The following is a 19,700-nucleotide window of genomic DNA, read 5'->3' as shown; positions in this document are numbered from 1 at the left end:
TACTCTGGGTGTAAGTGCCTGTGAGGACCAGTAGCAGCCCGGTTGACGCAGTTGTCCTCATGCTGATGAAATCTGGTGTTCGAAGGCAGCGATTCCTCCTGCAATCTGCTGGCATTGTCACTTGACACTTCTCACCAGCTGGTGAGTAGGAAAAAAAGGAGTGTTCTGGTGTCAGTGGAAAATAAGTGGCTGCAGTGTGTAGTCAAGTTGCTGGAGGTTTCATAATGCTGCCTTCAGTCTTTTATATATATCTGCAGCCACGTACGAGCAGAATGGCCTCCATCTCAAAGCTACTCCGTTCTGTCAGACACAAGCTGGAGCAGCCAGGCGGTCGCTTGACTAATGACACAAAGGGAAGATGCTAAGAAGGCAAATGCAATACGAACTCCAGCTCAGCATGCTGCAAACAAATTGAGCTGCTGCGCTGAAGTTGTGAAGAAAAGAGATTTTCCTATTACTTATACAGCAGTCCTAGACATCAAGGGAACAAGCAAGCTGGAAATGGAAATTCCCATTGATGAGAAGAAATTTGATATTATTGTCATTGCTGAAACCTACAGGGATTTTTAAGTGTAGTTACAAACATTTAAGGAAAAACAGGGTGAGTAAAAGCATAGGGGTGATGCCCTGCATTAAAGAAGCCACTGCGTTTTTTCAGTTACTCGACTCTTCAGAGCAGAGACTGAACTTTACGGTTACTAGTAAAACCTTTCAGAGGGTGACTATTGGGATCTTTCAGACACCACTAAATTAACAATTTAATAATGACTCTGCTCATCTCTGTAGCATATGGAAACACAAAGTACAGTTATTATGGAAGGATTCCAATTTTAAAAGATACTAGAGGTTTTATGCAGTCAACAGGAAATATCACTGATGTTTCTGAAGTGTAGAGATTATAATTTTCTACTGTGAAAACATTACATTCAGGTTGAGGTGAAAGTCTACTGTTGTTCCCATTAGGAAGGACAAAGAAGAATAAAGTGCTGGTCTGGAAGCTGTTGATTGCCTCTGGAGGGTAGGTCTCAAGTCAATGAGGGGTGCAGGCTGAGGCAGACAGATGTGGAAATCAGTGTAAAGTAAAAAAAATCAGACTTAGGGAATATATTCAGGAACACACTGCACTGATATGCACAGGCTTGATAGGAAGCAGCCTGGGAGCCATAAATAAAGAGACAGAAACATTGAGGACAATTATAAATAACTTAGAAGAATGATAAGCTCCTGGACTGCAAATTGGCATGAGAAACTATTCAATGATCCATGCTTAACAGCATGATTAGTGTATGAGTGGTTAATAACAGTGCAGAGAAATGTCACTGGGAAAAGCAGACGTATGCACCTGCATAAGCTTTTGGACAATATTAACAGTATAAGCAGGTACAAAAACAGTAGAAAAAGAGATTGCTTTTGCATTTGCCAGTGTCTCTGCACCTGCACAAACACCCACAAAAGGGCTCGCACATGCCTGTCCAACTGATCACCTGGCTGATAGAGTTAATAAAAGGTTATACTCACTGGATGCTCATTCAGACCTGTTGCAGCAGGAGCTGTCAGCCCTGGAAGCAGCTACAGGGACCAACGATGGTGATTTGATTACACTGAACATGAGCACAGGGAGTATGGTGCCAAGCAATAATATAGAGAGATATGTATACCTGGCCCTCTTGAAAAGGCTGACTTCCCAACCATCAAAAGTAAAATTTAATAGGAGAGAGAATACAACATGTATGTAAATATTTGTATAAATAATCTTTTATGTATGAATGAGAATTGGAAGCTCCTTCAGCAAAGTTTATCAGAGGCCTCAGGGGCCACCGTGGCACAGTCACGTAAGAAGATGACTAGGGAGAAAAACTCCGTAAGACTGAGCTGTAAGAGACATAGTGTGGAGTTCAGAATTCTTATGTACCACGTTGGGATAGAAAACGGGGGCAATGGAAACAACCAGTATTACCTAGCAGATTGACGTTCAAAATAGTTATATGGGAACATAAAGACCACTCCCTATTTGATCCACTTCCCTTTGTATAGACAAAAGACAAAACAGCTGAAGTCATAAGAGGACGAGTATTACACTTGCCATGTCCCTCGCAGCCACCAGAAGCCCAGACTGAGCACGAAGGAGACAGGAGGAACCTGCAAGGAACCTGAGCTGTGCAAAGGGCGTTCTAGAGCAGTGCTTACACTGCAGGAATAAATGCTGCGTGTAGTTCTTTACTGGTTTTCTATGGATCTGTGCTTTTCCCTCTGCACTTGCCCCAAGAGATAACATGTGTACATAAAAGTCATTTTGTTGGAGCTGGGGCATTCCTTATTTATGTTGTTAGATAATGCTGAAAAGGAAAAGAAAATAAGGCAGCAGGTCCAGAATGAGGGAACCTGACGGCATATGCAACTGCCCAGCCAGCTTTCTGCTGGTGGGTGTAAGTATCAGGGGAAATCAGACACCAGATCTGACGTAGTGACAAAAGCTCCAGCCCCAGCAAGCCAGGAGAAGGGGGTCCAGAGCCTGTGCCCACTGCAGCAACCTTGTGGAAGCACCTCAGGAGGAGCCGAGGGATTATAATGCTGGGGCTGCACAAAGCCATGCCATAGAGGAGCACAGCATGCTGCAGGAGCAGGAGTGGGGCTCCAGTAAAGAGCAACCTTCTCCCCACCTGTCCCCATGGGGTGTCCTTGAACGGGGAATACCAGCAGGATGGAGCACTTGCAGGTGGGAGGACCCCTGCTCTCTGGCAGGGGTGTGAGGTGAGGATGGTGGGGAGAGGAACGGGGTGGTCAGAAGACTCCTCTCTGTTTTGTTGAGGGAGTGGGGGAAGTTTCTGCCCCCTCCCTTTGCTGAGCCGGTGTGGCTGGGCAGCAGAACCAGCACAATGCTGGGCGTCACACTAATAACTCCTGGCCGTGACATTTCTGAAGTGTCTTTTCAGACCCTGGCATCAGAGCTGACTCATGCCCAGGCGCTGAGCGGGGCCAGAGATGCTGTCAGGATCACTCCCACATTCAATTACTCACGGTAGCCTGTGCACACGCGTTGTTGCTTGACCTCATCCCCCATCCCTTCCCAGAGGCAGAGGTGCCGACAGCAGCTGAGGGCTGCTGTCTGTCAGAGGCACAGGTGCCCCCGTCCTGTCGTCTCCCCTCCCTGCAAAATGCCAGCCAAGGCAGCCAGGCTCCACAGGGAGGTGAAAGTGGGGATTCAACTACTGACTGCACGTGTATTGGCTTCCACAGCCTTCCTAGGAAGCGCACCAGGGACTTTGGTTGATGCCAGGCCGTGAGACTACGAGAAGCAGCAGGAGAGAAGAGAGGGAGAATAAATGGGTGCTGAACTGGGACCCGGAGTACTAGCCTAGGGCTTTGCACTTGGCAGAGCCTCATCACAGAAGACAGCTTTGTGGTGCTATTACCAGTCAGCACTTCTCCCTCACTCCCTCACTCCCTTTCCCTTTCATCTAGGTTGCTGCAGTTGCATTTAATGACACAACAGATGTATTCATTTGCATCTTTATACAGATCTCTAAGCTCTACAAATGGGTGGGTGGGCGTGACCCCATTTCCCCAAATTATTCAGCACCTTTCAGTTATGCATTTCTCTCTTTTCTAATGTCTTTTTGAAGCACATGGAAGCAGCAGTGCAGAATTACTCTGCCGTTTTTTCTTGAGCATCTGGGACCCAATCGCTCCCCTGCCTATGTGAATCTCCCTGAGAAGCCAACAGGAGCCACAGAGATGTCGGTGCACAGGCAGACTGCCTCCCCCTCCCCATCCTCCACGTACACACGCTTCCCGGAGAGGGGGAAAAGGGACAGATTTACCTGACATACCCCCTTGCTACACAGAAGATGGCTATGGGGAAGAAATAAGGGAAAAACAAGTGACACCCTGTCTATTTATCGAGGGTGATGACAGTTCTGTTGCTGCCATCAAGAGATCTGTAGTCGCATTTATGGGATGTGGGTGAGTTAAAATATTTCCCTTCACCATCTGAAGGCGGTGTTTATGCGGAGCTGCTTGAAACACCCTCCATGCTGGTGACTCAGGGAGACACTACCACCAGCATGGAAGATCTGTCAGCACGGCCGGGTGCTGGTGTGTGTTCTTCAGAGCTCCTTCTGCACTGGTGCCCAGGTCCCAGGCCTTCAGCCAGGTGCCTGGATAGAGCAAGAGGCTTTATATGGGTCTGCACACCATGGCAGATCCCATGGGAAAACACGCTGTGCTGCATTTCCCCTGGGTCTGGAGCACAGCTGCCTGGCCAGCCGTGCAGGCTGAGGACAGGAGGACAAGAAACGAGGAGAGGAGAAGGAAGGAGGGAGAAGAAGGGCCGATGCCCACCGAGCTGCCATATATACTTAGGCAACACATCAAGGAGGCGGTCCAGGTGTTGCATGGGGAAGTCTGATGCACAGGAGAGAAGAGCTCCTGTCCTGACTCCTTCTGCCTGCCCCCTCACTCAGGCCAGGTGGCTCTGGGGCCACCTGCTTGGTGAGAAGCTGTTAGTGTGACACCCTGGGAAGGCAATGAGTGAGGACACCAGTGCCGTTGGCAGAGATCATCTCCGGTTTAATTTATGGGCTGCACTTCGTATATAAAGCTACGGCCGAAGATATAATGTAATCCCATCACTGTGTGTATGCTGAGCACTGCTGTCAATCAATGGTGCTTTGCATCAGTACATTTTCATATAAATATGTATGTTCTCCTGCTAACAGTATTATTATTTATCATTTGTGTTACTGTCATGTCTCAAGGCTTCAGCAGAGACCAGATCCCCTTTGTGCCAGGTGTCACACACGCGGGGAGAGGCAGACCCTGTTCCGCACAGCTCCCAGGCTAAACACACCCTAACAGGCAGGCTGGGGTGCCCAAGTAAAAAAGTATTTTGAAGTTGAAATGCTGGATCCAGCAAGCAAGAGGCAAAGCTCTTGTAGATCTGGGTTGTAGATCTGGGGTTGTGGTGACTTCCTATCCAACACTTCCCACTAGACTTCTCCAGTACCAAAAACTTGGCAACTTTGACTTCTTTTGGGGAAAAAAAAAAGGATGAGACATTTTACAAGGTGGCAATTCCCTCTGATCCCTCTCTCTGAATACCCCCATGTTCAGGAAAGCCAGGATGAACACAAGTAGAGGAAAAAAGGTGCCCTGGAGTGGGGAGAGGCACGCCTGTCAGAAGTCTGCCTGTGACTCCCCCTTACTGGCATCCCTGCGCAGAAACCACAGTGACCCCCCTGATGCCCAAGGCATGACACCCTTTCCTCCAGCCCACCACCACTCTCAGGAGTGCACCCTAAGCCCCCCACCTGTGAGAGGCAAGATATTTCTTCATGTGAGATTTCTTCTCCTCCCAAAGCCCTACACATGGGGACCACCTGAGCACAGGAGGTTCTTCTCTGAGCACTGTAAAAGGGCACCTTCTTGAGCATCACTGTCAGGGGTTTGGTAGTGGTGGAGGGGGCACAGGTTTCTTGGTGTAGGAGAGGTCAGGGGCTGCCCTGTGCTGGTCCCAGTCAGACCTGTCTGTCTCCATAATGGGTGGAACCAACCCACAGCACCCCAACGCCATGGCCAGCCAGAGGGGCCCCAGCCGTGCTGCCTTAGCTGTGCGAAGGGAAGGCAGCACCACTGGGGTGAACACGTGGGGACACGAGAGAGAAGAAACAAGAGGAGACACAGGAGGAGATGTGAGAAGGAGCAAAAGGAGTCGCAGGAAGGGGCACAGCAGCAGATACAGGAGAAGGCATGTGGAAGGGGACAGGGCTGGGAACTGCTCTTGAAGGGAGGGATGTAATGCAGGGGGGGAACCTAACCTTGGGAGGGGACTGTGCCTATGAGGGACCCACGCTGGAGCAGGGACACCCCCAAAGGAGCAGCAGTCTGCAGATGATCTGGGCTGGAGCAGGTTATTAGTGAGAAGGAAAAAGCAGGGGAAGAAAAAAACAAAAAAAACAGGTGTGACAGCAAGAAAGCGACCTCCTCCACTGCCCATCTCCTCACCCAAGGGACTGGCAGGGACTGAGTGGAAAACGCAGTGAAAATGGAGGGAGGGGGGCTGGTGGGAGGGAAGTGTTGGACTGAAGCTGAGCCTGGGGAATGGGGAAGAAAGGAGCTTCCCTCAGTGTTTAATTATCCAAGTCTTCTTTGTTTTCCAACAACCAAATCAGTAAATAAAAGTTTATGTTAATTGGAAAAAAATCAAATTCAGTGAAATTCCCTGAACTGAGACTGTGTTGCCTGCAACAGACACATATGATAAAAACTGGAGGTTTTTAGCTGATAGGACTATAAGGAAAAGCCTCAGAAGGCAATTCAGGTTCATCGACAAAGCCCTCAAACCAGAAGCAGAGTGCAAAAAGCCCCCAGTATTTCTCTCGTTATAAACCTGTACACAGCCACCGAACGTGCAAGAGCAAACAGCAGCAGGTGACAATGGAGGTCGTGCACTGCTGCTGGCACCACAGCCCAGGACGCTAAGTCATGGCTGCTGAACGGATCTGGTGTGACCAAAGGATCATTGAGTACCTCTAAGGCAGGCAAGTTTCCAGTCTTCACGATCTAGCCAAAAAGAAGCAAAACACTACTACAGACCCTCCCGTTCCCACCCCCTTTGCAGAACGGCAGCGCTAAACCCATCAGGACAGCCGGCAAGCAGGCGTGCTGGCAGGGGAGGTACTGGCAGATGCAAAAGCAGTAGGGCCCATCCATTGCACACTGGCTCCCCTGTGCATACGCAGACCGATCTGCACACATCAGCTGCATCTGCAGCAATTCCGCAGCACAGCCCCGGCAGTCATCTGTACAGAAATCCAGTAGATTACTGCTCAAAGTATAGGGCAGCCATCTGTCCAGATCAATACAGCTGGGATGTCTGATGCAATTCAGCAAAGCCTGGGCACCTTTTCTATCTCTCAGACAGAAAAATTCCCCTTTATTTTGACTGAGATTAGTTCTCTTATTCTGCAGGTGCTGAGAGTAACTATGTTTGTTTATCCTAATTGCCTTGCAGTCACTCTAACTTGAGCCTAAAAATGGCCTGCTGAGGTGTACCTCAAATACAATTACAGAAATGTCCCTGTATATTCCAGTACCAGCACCTGGGAGGAGAGAGGTGTCAAGGTCCCGCAGTGAAACAGCCAGTGAAATTTAATAACAGCATTGGAAGTCAGATTTATGTAACTTTTATGAAATCAATAGTACCGGACTCTCAAAAATCAGTTGAAGACCAAGCCCCCATACAAATGTAATTAAGCACAGATGGCAGCGTGCTTTCTATGCTCATGAACACCGCTGCAAAGCTGTGTTCACTTTAATGTGAACAGCAGTTGCCTTGAACTTGCTGTTGCTGATGCGAAAATACCATTGTCACTAATCAAGGCTGCTTGTAACGTAACAGGCACTCAGCCTTATTCTAATGGGTCTCGTGTCTGAGTTTCAACGCTCTGCAGAAAGCAGGTAGGAGATGAGATGAAGTTAGTGAGATAAAGTTTCACCCATCACTTCCAGACCTTATTCAAAGGACTTCTACCTCATGTCTTCCCCAAAACAATGCCTAAAGAGTTCTTTGGAGTGCAGGACCACCACCTTTTCCCTAGGCCAAAGGAACGGGCCCACCTAAGGGCTTGGGTGGGTTTTTGGTACAGGTGAGCAAGTGCTGCGCCAAGGTCTCCTCTCCTTGACTGGCCCCCAGCCATACTCTGCTGCAGCTTCATGCAATGGCCTTTTCCTTTGTGTGTCCCACGCTGCCAGCCCTCCCATCCCCTCTGCCCCGCACCCTAGCTTACAGGGTCACAGGAGCAGCAGGGGACAAGAAAACAGACTGGGCTTAAGACTTAAGTGAAGAGAATGTGACAAAATTTCAGTCAGTACACAAATCATAAATGTAGGTGGTTGAGAAGCCGATGGAGGGAAAAGGCTGATCACGCATTTTAATTTTCTCAGTCTTCCTTAACTGAATGTTTTGTTTTCCTGTTGGATAAAAGACACACGGAGGTAGAGGGGTGGATGTCACAAAGCTGTCATCAGGCTGTTTTCCACACTTATTTTCTGAAATTTGAAATGACACTGAAAGTTGAAAATTTGAAAAACACCAAATTCTTCATAGAGCTGTCTGTACACCTCTGTCATAATCTTAAAAGCCAAGATACATTTTTAACCACCTCAGGGGGAAAAAAAAAGCAAACATTAGGAAAGTTCAGAAAAGCTTGAGTCTTGTTACAACCCAAAAATACTTTTAATCATTAAAGTCATTGCCTTTTTAACCTTCCCATCTGACTCTAACGCTCTCTCTGGCTTTGACTCACGTCTGGCTTCACCAACACGGCTCTACACACAGACACTGGGATGTAACCTCACGACAACATGTGTGCTGCTAAAGCTGAAAGTTGCCACTGCTCTGCAGGACCAGCCTTGAAAGTCTCTATTCAAGCACAGTTATCTAATGCAGTGGTTTCCAACTTACTCAGCCCTGTTAATGGCTTATGGGCTGTATCAAAGGCAAACACAAAAGGTAAAGAAAAGTCACTCTAATATCTCCAAAGTGAAGTTGGCGATAAAGGGATCTGTACCACTACTAGGCAATTTTCAGAGGTCCACAAGTAGGATTGAAAACCATGGTGAGGTGCTTCAGTCTACACTGAAGCATCCGTATTAGTCTGCCCTTCTGAGATGCTGAACTCTGGCTGCTGGCTACTTCAGTACAGCCAGAGGGTACCTGCCTGAAGGCCTAAAGGTCAGAGCCCACAGGAACAGCTTACCAAATTACCCAGGAGATGTGGAAACTTTAAAATTGAACATTATAACTTTTTTATTTGTTTGTTCTCTAGTTTTGGTCTTTGTTCCATTTTATTTTTTATATTTCTGTCCTCTTTTCTCTTCCGACCCTTCGCATCTGTTCATTGAATCTGTTTTTGCTGTCATACGTATAATTTCCTACTAGCAGAAAACCTACTGAAATTGTTTCTTGGTGAGAAAGTATGGGTTTGCTTTAATTGTTTTCATGGAAGTTGGTAAGTCTAGGTTGTGGAAAATTATAAACGTAAACACTGGCAAATCAAACTAATTTTGTGTAGTTGAGTTGCTGTCAACGTCTCTACAATATAAGCCCACACAAAACCTGAATGTTCTTACTTTCAGGGTGTTTTTTTTCTTGGGTTTTTTTGTTGGTTTTGGTCAGTTGGTGGGTTTGGTTGGGGTTTTTAGTCCTGTTTGTTGTCACACCTTCTTTTCTGCTCATTGGACCATTCCTAAGTCTTTTTTCTGTTTAAAAGCCTGATCTTTTTCATAGTGGTGGTTGTGGTGACATACTAAAAAATCATGTAATTATATTCCAATTTCATCAATCATCCTGTAAGACTGTACTATTCCATTAGCAGGTTAGTTGGATGCTCAGCTTCCTGCAAGTGTGCCTGGATCTCCTACTTCAGTGTAGTGTGTGTGACCGATCCGTTTCACACTCCAAATGTCTCACCTGCGTGGATGATGGGCTTATAGGGGAAGGGGACATCTGCTCTCCCCACTCGTGCTGATTACACTGAAGATCTCTTCTTCGTTGGCCTCTACCAGTGGCTATAATCTTCATCGTTAGTAATAGAAAGTAACAACTTGATTTAAGCATCAGGGATTCCTTCACCTATTGGGATTTTTTTTCCTCCCCTCAAACTAACAGAGTAAATTTTGCTTTATGAAAATGATTGTATTTTAAAAAAATATACTTAGTTTACAAAGTTTAAAAGAAGTGCATGAATTGAAGGGGATAAGAATTAAAAAATACTTCTTAAAAAAATATTCAGCCTAAGTTATTCTTTTTTCCAGTTCCTCCTGCTAGTATTCATAGGCTTCCCTGATAGTTTAACTGTATGTGGGTTTATGTATCTGCCATTAGGTAGGCAAATTCGAGAATACTGCCATAAATCAGTGGGGATTAGGAGCCTGCACAATAGGGAAGTAGGGCCTAAAATGCCTTTTATGTGGAACTGCAATCAAAACATAAATGCACTCATCTTCCTCCTTTTCCTCCCCCTCCAGGAGCTCAGCAGAGCCAGGAGTACTTGGCTTTAAAGCTCCTTCCCAGCAAGGCTGTAACAGAACTCAGGTCCCAGAAGATGAAGGATTTTTTTTCTTAGATCTTCCAAGCAACATTCTAGGTTAATAGTGCTGTCTTCACTCTTTCTTCATCATATATCTGTTTAAAAGGTACAAACATCGTCCAATATGCCTGCCTGACAGGGCTCAGATGGGGGAAGATCAATATTTTATGGCCTTGGTAAGTGATTGCCTTTATGGCTTCAGCTGCTTTTAGGATTTTCTCCCTCTCATGTATATCAGATGGAGAAGCGGTAACACTGTTGCCTTAACTGGCTGCTTTTGTGTTTAAAGCAATGATTCCTTGGGTTCGTGCATTTTCATGCTCTCCTACTGAGATCCCTTGCTAGATTTTGTCACACAATCCCAGTTATCCCAGTTCACAGGGCCGTGAAATAGCCCAAGAAGCACCGTGACACACATTTCGCTTATGAATATGCACTCGTTCACACCGACACCGTGACAATCACATTACAGTCTCTGCAGCACCACTGTCAAAGCTACAGCTAGTGCAATAGCTCGTTTGCCGTCCCCCTCCAGAGGGACCAGCTGAGCTGCCATCAGGATGCGCATCCCAGCTGGGGGGGGTCCTTTGCTGACCCTCCCTTGCTGCCTCCTGCAGTACCTCAGCCTGGCACACCTGGGGAGTCAGCCTTGCTCTGCAAGAGCGGGGGAAGGCAGAGGAAAGCAGGCAGCAACAACCGGATCTGAACCACCTGAGCATCCTCAGAGGACCACGCTGCACCCCCGTGGTGGCGTTTTCTACTGCTGCTTCACTCCTGGTCTGTCGCCGCTTATTAATACATTTTCTGGCCCCGTGGTCCCATGACTCCAAAGGCTTCACTCGCTTCAGTCACTGATCTGCATTGTGTTTAAGTATGTGCTTAGCCCTTAACACATGCTTTCATCCCACTGAAGCCAAAGCGCACTAAGCGCTGGCTTAAACACCCCCTGGAAGGTGAACAGGGACCCAGGACCTTGGCAACCCCAAGGAAAAAGCAAATGCAAAGGCAGGCTTTCTCTGTCAGTAAACAAAACAAAGCAAGCTGATTTTTAAACCTTTTGGCATGTCTGGGTGTCTTTACTTCCACTGATGAAGAATCAACAATGCAATTAATAATTATTGATGATCGCTAATAAGAATGATGATTATCATCACCAGCATCCAGCCTTGCCATTCCTGCCACCTCTCTAATCAGTGTGATTTCACTGCTATTATACATAATTGTGATTTTCCAAGTCAGGGTAGGCGAGGAAGCAACCTTGCAGTGTAAATACTAAATACTTAGCATAACAAGAGTGAGAGCTCGCTGGCTTGGAGCAGAGCTAAGCGAAGTCACGGGCTTCCATTCTTTTTAATTTACCATCTGTTCTGTATGACACAGCCTGTGTCTCTTTAGGGTTTAGTACCCATTTATTATCCAAAAGCCACCTCTGCCTGCTATTAAAATCACGTTGGAGTGATTTAGAGAGGGAATCCGTCCATTTGCCCAAGTGGAAAGATGTGTCATCAGCATAAACCTAAATGCTGCAGCCTTCCTGGACTCCGGGACTGGGAACTGCCTCACCAGCACACGTGCCTTCTGTCGGCTCCAGCCCCTTCCCTCCTCCTGGCAGAGTCAGTAACCACGGACTTGTCATTACACGTCCCCTTCTCTCCTCTTCCCTTATGTTATACACACACACACTTTTCCATCGTGCCTTTTTCCTCTCTGTCCTTCTCACGCAAGGGACCTGACTGAGTCCTGTCCCACTGCTACCCCATCTCCTCTTCCCTCTTAACCCCAGCCGCCCTGGTCATTACCCTCTGTTGCAGAATAAGCCAGCATGGTCATTATTCTTCCCCCTCCGTTCCCTTTAATCATTCATTCACTCTTCTATATACCTGTTAGTGTGAGCACGCTCCTTACCTCTTCATTTGCCAACACACCCCTTGTTCCCATGTCCTCTCACTTGGCCTTGCCCCCTCTCTGCTTTTCCAGCTCTCACGGTCCTCACCATTATTTAGTAAAACACAGAACAGATGAAGATAATTGCCATCCCTTCCCCAGCCCCCTGGGACACCTCAGAAATCTCCTACAGGTACCCAGACAAGCATCTCACCCTAATAGCGAATGACTGTTAAACTAAACAAGAGATTTTCAACACTCTCCGCAAATTGAACCCAACAACACCCACTCCACCTCCATAGCTGCCTTCCACGGCTTTAGCCACTTCCAATTAACTGAGCAGCCCAGAACTCTCCTCAGGGATCCAGGACAAACAGGATGGGGTCTGAAAACAAGCCCAGGAAGGCAAAACAATTACGTGCAAGGCAGCTTGGCTCCAGGACCCTGAGGCAGGGCTTCTGGGGACAGGGACCCTGGCGGAGCCCATAGCCAGGAGCTCAGTCCCTAGGGAGCCATCAGGTGTGATACAGGTGGCAGAGCTTCCTGCACAGCAGAGGGAGAGCACGATGCTACTGGTAGTACCACACGCATCTGTCCGTCCTTGCAACCACCAAAGGGACACCTTTCTGCGCACTAAATATTTAGGATCTCGGTTGGTTTGCTGAGACAACAGCCGTTTTGTTCTCAGGCTCGCTGCAGGAGAGGCATGTGTGCTATGCTTTTCCCATGGAGGGTGGAAGATGAATAGAGTCATTGCCCCAACTTAAAACATTTTAATGAAAACCCTGGCATCACTGATGTGTGTCCTTGCTTGCTGTTATTTTTCCTCACCTAATTTACCTGATAGACTACAGTAGGGGGAGAGTGGAAAGGAGAAAGAAGACAAGGGAAAAATGGGTATGTTCTCACCAGAAATTCTGAATTGATTCAAAATTAATTCCTCCCCTCTATTTTGAATCAATACTTCAAAATTAAAAACTTAATTCTTGTTTTAGCTTCAAATGTGTTTTCTTTTCCCCTACCAAACAGGCTAGAATATCTTTTCAGATTATTTTTTTTTTTTAAAAAAAAAAAGGAAGAATATTCTGAAAATGAAATTACATGTTAAGACCCTTTAGTATTTAATTTGGAAATGGTGATTTGAAATGACAATTACAATTCAGTACTTTCCTGGGCAGGGAGGGAGGTGATTTCTGGAGGGCTGATGGAAAGAGGGGATGCTGAGGCACTAGGGATTCTCAAGAAAAGAGTCATTTGGCTCTGTCATTCTTTTGCTTGGACAGCTTGTAGATGTCCATTTGTCCCCATGATGGGGTAAAAGGACAGTAGGTGTCGTAGACACAGCTTGTTTCATACTGGCTGCTATCAGAGGTCAGAACTGCAGAGGCTGAAAGAGCAGAAAACAGTGTCATGAATAAGTGAGGGCTCAGTCTGATTTTGATATAAGCCTGGAGCTATAGGAAGAAGAGTGCAGTGGGAAAAGCTTATCCCCCTTACCTGTCCTACCTGGTCCCACTGTCCCATGCCAATTCCACCAGGTTTATCCAGGCAGAGCATACCTCAGCCTGAAAGCAGAGTGGGATGCCAGGGCATGCTCTTCTCTTTGTCCTCCTGGAGCACCTGGGCTGCAGGCGTACGGGGCTGGAAAAGGATGACTGACCTCCTAAGGGAAAGACTGGCTGGTGACCTGTCACTCTGGGTGGTGAAATGCCCCTGCTTTCACTCTGCTCTGGCAAGTCTGACAGCATCTCCCACCACCAGCTGGGGCACAGCAACTACTCCAGCCCTATAGTTCTACCTAACCAAGAGCCAGCAGATCAACATTGCACAGGAAAGTAAAGAGGGGCTGATGTGAGGAGCCCTGGGCTGGAGGAGCTGGGGGGGCTGCAAGGTGGGAGGGGGCACTGACAGAGCTGGTGAGGGGAGCCCCAGGCTGGGAGTGCCAGAATTTACTGCAAGGTGGTAATGTGGGGCATTACTAGAGATGTGTGCATAGGGGAAGCCATATAGAGCTAAGTTTAGCTCTAGTCAACACCATCAGTCTTTCACTTTCATGAGCACTAAAATTGACTGAAACTCAAAATATGTATTTTAAAAAATGGGAAAGGAAAAGAAAATGTCCGGTTCCTGTAAGATGATCAATAACAGCCAGTGCTAGAGATGACTTTTTCAGCCACAGAGAAACAACTGTTATTGTTGAATTGCTCGGGAACTTTGCCAGTGGACAAAGATAAACCAATAATGTCAAGGAGAGGAGGGGTGAGATTGCTGAAACCGTAGCTACGGTAAGAGGGTTGATGGAAACACTTTCAAGGGGCATGTGGCAGGCCTCACAGAAAGCAATCAGCTCCAACCAGGCACCAAAGAAAGCAAGGGGTGGGAGAGCACACACCTATGGCACCTCCACAAGCAGGGGCAGCAGGGGATGCTGCATCGACCTGCTTCGGGTGCTAACCCATGGCATGGTAGAACACAGAGGGCCTGGCCTCTTGCAGGACTCTCCACACAATATTTCTTTGCCCTGCACTGCATCTTGGCTTCGTCTCCCACGTAGATATGGAACCAAGAAGGGCAGGTGCTGTTGGGCAGGAGCAAGGGGCACCCACAGAGCAGCTCTGTGGCCTAGGAGCAGTCACCCCCTGTTCCCAGAACTGCTTCAGACACACATCACTTAAAGCTGCAAAGCAGCTGCTACTAAGGCTTCGTTTCTGCAGCTGTGTCCCGGGTCACCCATGGCTCTGCAGTAATCGATTGCAAGCCCCTACATGACCCAAAGCATGCAACCCAGGCGGACCCATGCACTGCATGGCATCACACGGAAGAGACTTTTCTCTGGCTGCCAAAAAGCCAGCCCTTCAAGGGGGTCCGTGGGCTCTTCCAGGGCAGTTTACAGCAGTTGCCAGGTTGCTCACTGTAATAGTTTTGACTGTGAAGGGCTCCAGGGAAAATGGGAGCAGTCACAGGGTCATAGTTCCCTGAGTATTTGCCATTTCATCCCGGACAAATAGTAAATCTCATTCCCTAAAATAAAGGCCTTTGTATTTTGCAAAGCGCTGCACCGAGGGCTGTTTCTCACGAGACCCTGTTATTCCTGTAACACCACCCACATGACGCCAAGGCACAAATTTGGGCCATGGTGTCCACTGACGATAAACAGAAAGGCCCCGGACAGACCCCAATTTGTGCTTGTGAGAGATAGGCTGTTCTGTCTAATCCTGACCTTCTTAAAATTTCCAAATACTTGCTTCCATTACTAAAAAAAAAAAATTTCATTGCACCTTTGCTCAAAATTCCCCAGAATTCAAGGCAAGGCATGACGGACCAAACGCAAAACCAGTCAGTTCTGCAGGTGATGCTGCAGGGTGGGGGCAGCTGAGTCATGGGCTGCCCAGGGGCTTGCTGATGGCTGCAGAACCAGCCAAAGCAAGAGCAAACCCCAAAACTCACAAGTCCCGATTTCCAGGGCTGTATTCTGACTGTAACATGATGTTTCCTAGCGGCTCACACTCCTGTCATCACCAGCGGATTAATTACCCCTACCTCACCCTCTTATACTTTTGATATATCGCTGGGTCACTGGCTGCTTGGCAAAGGCAGCTGGTGTACTGTCCTGTGTTGTGAAGGGGAAACTGAGGCACAGAGGGAGGTGAAGTGACTTACCTCAGGTTATTCGGCAGAAGTGTGGGACATCTGGGACTAAACCCCTGAACTTTCAAGAGCTCAAGGTCCTTCAGGTCTCAGAGTCAGCAAATATTCAGCTCTGAATGTAAGTACCTGTTGATAGCCTTATGAATGGGGAGGGAGGGGTGTCCTTCACAGCATTTAGGACCCTGGAGCCCCCATCATTGATTTGGGCCTTTTGGAGGCTGCAGCCTCATCACTTGCAACAAGAAGAACTCAGACCCCGCAGGGGTGGAGGGCACCTCACGTTACCACATCTGTGAGGGGCACTAGGGCACATCGCCTCTGCAAGCATCCCATCAAACCTTGGACCTCTGACCTGCCACATGCAGTTTTTAGCTAAGAAGTTGTTTGCACGGCCCGTTTTGTCCTCTGCTAACAGAGATTCTTATTTGATGCTGACACTTGTCTGCAAGGACACCTCAGCCCTGGTCCCCTGGCTCAGTACGCAGGGACCTCAGAACGGTCACGATAAGCACCCGCTGACTGCTCAGCCCCACCGGCTGCCACCCAGGCAGAACCCACATCTCCAGGAGAGCCCAAACCCTGCCCTCCCCTCCCTCTCCATGTTTGTGTTGCTCTTTAAATGGCTTTGTTTTGCTTAAGCATCCCTTTTAAAGCAATGTTTAGCTTCCAGTTGGAATGAGCTCCAGGAAGCATGGCCAGGGCCCTGCCTGGAACAACGGCCTGTAATTTACGGTGAGTTATGTTTCAATTACCTTGGTGTTATAGCGTCTTGGTGAGGGCAGGCATTATGTCATGTCAGGGATACGGGCGAGGGAGAAAATACAGACGCTCCCATTACAGCCAGTGATGGAGCAGTTTTAATAATACTGCAGGAAAAAAATAAAGAGAAGGGGAGCGCAAATGACTTTCCAGCCATACCATTACTGCACATTAGTAACACGGCACAGCCAGGGAGAGAGAGGGGGAGAGGGGAGTGGGGAAAGGAGAGGCACAGCTGAGTGACAGAGAAGAGGAGGTGGAGCAGAGAAAAGGAAAAATAGGGCGAGGCAGGAGGAGAGAGGGAAGGAGGGAGGGAAGGATGGAAAGGAGAGAAGGGCGCCAGTGGAGCAGGGAAAAAGAAAGGCAAAGGGACTGAGCGAGAGATGGAAGAGGAGAGGCGGCAGGAGAGGAAGGATGTGGTCCTTGGTGAGCTGGAGGGATGTCGGCTGCCTCAGCCCCATGGGTTTCCCACCCCGCAGCCCACTCCCATGTCCCCGCACCTCTGCTGGCCCTGGCTCCCCAGCTGGCTGCGGGAACGGCAAGGCAGGTGAGAAGCCACAGGAAAGGGGAAGAGAAGCAATTGTTATTAGGCTTTTGTGAACGATATTGCTTTGTTGCTGGAACAAAGCACTCGACTTTCCAATAATAACAATCTACCTTTTTTTTTTTTTTTTAATCAAATTTCCTTTGTCGTTGTGGCTTTCTTTAATTTTTTTTCCAGCAGGGTAAGCCTCTCACTTCCAGCTCACTGCCTCAGTCGCCGCTCTGCCTTACTCTCAGTCACTGCGGCCCATGTGTGCCAACCCGCTCTCTCCTTCTTTATTTTCTTGACACAAATGGCAGTCGTTGCTCAGAGAATGTGCTGGGTGAACCTGCTTTGTAATTCAAACCTTTTATTCAGGTTACCATTATGTACTAAAGAGGAAAATATGTATTGGCTAAATGGCCTCCTTACCAATGGTCCCCTGGCTGGGAGGGTAGGGCTTGGGCATCAGACCTCACGTGGTCCTGCTGCCTCCCTGCCCCACTCACCACTTGCCTGGGATCCAGCTCCTCCTCACTGTCACCTGCCTTCCCACTGCAGGGAGAAAGCCCTCCGGTCGGAGATAGATTTGCACCTTTCCAGGAGTGTTCATACTTGGCAAGGGGTTGCAAAAGCCAAGAACTTCAGGCATATCAAATATCCAACAGCAGGACTGGGCTTGGAAACTGGGGGGGGGGGGGGGGGGATAATTTAAAGGAAGCATGAACAAGGGAAATTTTGCCTCTGCCTGGGTAATTTATACCAGTGTAACTACAACAGATCAGTACTCCACTGGTGTAGGCTTGTTCTACCAATGCAATTCCACAAAGCCCCAGCATATCTAAGGCAAGGGTTTCCCACCATCACAAATGGCTTCATGTTGCTATATTAGTAAAAATAAAAGCTGTTTCCCTGTCCCTCAAATTTAGGGTTTCCAGAATGTTGTGTTAGGTGAGAGCAGGGATAATATTGCAGCATTTCAAGTTGTGCACCTGCAAGCCTTTCTCTACTGTATCTGTACAGTATCAGGGAATGCAGATATGTAAATGTGATCTGAACCAAGTACTGGCACACAGTGCCACGACCCTCGTGCATGCAAGCAGGAGTGCATGCAAGGAGGAGTGTGTGCCTGCCTTATGCCAGTTATGAGAAAACAGGACACCAAGTGATCTGGTTTAACATTAAAAGAACACGAACAGGCAAACTCCTTTCCCGTGCGAAGCCAGCAGAAACATTTCCCCCATCAACATGCTCTGATTATCAGCGCGAGATTTACGCTGTATCAGCAGCTTGCCACCGTGTGACTGGCATTTTTGCCATCCAGGTACAGAACCCCAAAATGCTGGTTCAGTCTAGCGTTGCACCTCACTGCAGGCTTCCCAGCCCTGCTGCACAAGTGTGCTGCGCGTGTGGCTGCTTGCAGCCGAGAGCTGCAGTTTCCAGAGCGGTGCTGCTCTGTGATGCTCACACCTCACTGCGTCAAAGCACGGGGCCAGTCGTGCCTCCCTTTTGAAGGCATCCAGGTAACACCGTGGTGGGGCACATGCAGTGCAGGCGGAAAGATCTCAGAGGTCAGGGGACTACGCCAGCAGTTTAAAGTGGAGGCTCCCTCTAAACATTCTCCACCCACTGGATTATCCCAGTTTTGCAGGAGGACACACATAACAGAGGAAATTAGTAAAGTGGCCTGAGTTCCATATTAAGAAGTTAAGGTTTTCTGCTTGTCCCCTTGACTTTTTGCTTGGACTTTTCAGGGAAGATTTCTACTGTGTCCCTGCATCTCCCTCAAAAGGGGACCGTGATCTGCCTTATAGTGTCTCAGGTGTAGTCTGGGGTCTATTGTTCACTTAGAGTCTCTTTGCCTCAGGGAATGTTTCAGAGGAACTTTCATGGCAAATGCATCTAGTCTGCGTTATAAACAGGACATATTTCCCTTTCCAAGTAGACATTATCCTGTTTAAAAAAAAAAATTATTATTTGGTGCTGTGGGGATACCTCTGCATAAGCAGGTAAAATTCAGTTGTGTGCAGAAACGGGCAACTTCAAACAAGCAGTCCTACCACAGCCCCTCGTTTGTCTGGCAGCAGATTTTTTAGTGGCGAGAATCTCTGAGAATGTTTGTCTTCCCTCCATTTCTGAGCTCACAGATGTTAAACACAGGCGATGCAGATCTGATGGTCTTGTGGTTCCAGCTTCTCCTCCTTGTTTCCAGCTGCTAAATCACATCTAAAGATGTTAACAATACACAAAATACCCTCAGCATATGACTTCTCTGTGCAAGTGATCACTGGAGCTGTCACAGGGGTATCATTAAATTGCCAAGGAGAAGAAACACATCTCCCCTGGTTCTGAGTGGAAGGGGAGGCATCTGTAAGGCGGCTTCTCGAACAGGAGGTGGCCCACGCTTCAGAAAATGTTGAGGGCCCCCACATGGGAAAACTTTATTTTAGGAAGCACAGACTAAGCAACGCACCTGTACTGTGTCTGTTGGTTTCCCTCCATTGTGGTTAGGAATGAAAGTCATGTTGCGGCCCAGTTCCCATCAATGGATTTTATTTTAAACTCGGCACAGTGACTAGTGTCTTTACCTGCATAAATTTTCATATGATTATTTTTTTTTTAACCTAAAAGATGAAGCGCCTGTGGGATATGCGGATATGCCTTTGGGAAGATTGTGAGTAAGCACGTGGGAAGCAGAGTGTTTGCAAATAGCTAATGCCCTGAGATGGAAAAACAGGTCCTGGGGCACTGGGAAACTGCAGCCTAGATTTGTGGGGCAGCAGGGGACACTGCTT

The sequence above is a fragment of the Falco punctatus genome, assembly GCF_963210335.1.
Source record: "Falco punctatus genome assembly, chromosome: 6".
Lineage (NCBI taxonomy): Eukaryota > Metazoa > Chordata > Aves > Falconiformes > Falconidae > Falco > Falco punctatus.
Note: the sequence above shows the minus strand (reverse complement) of the source record.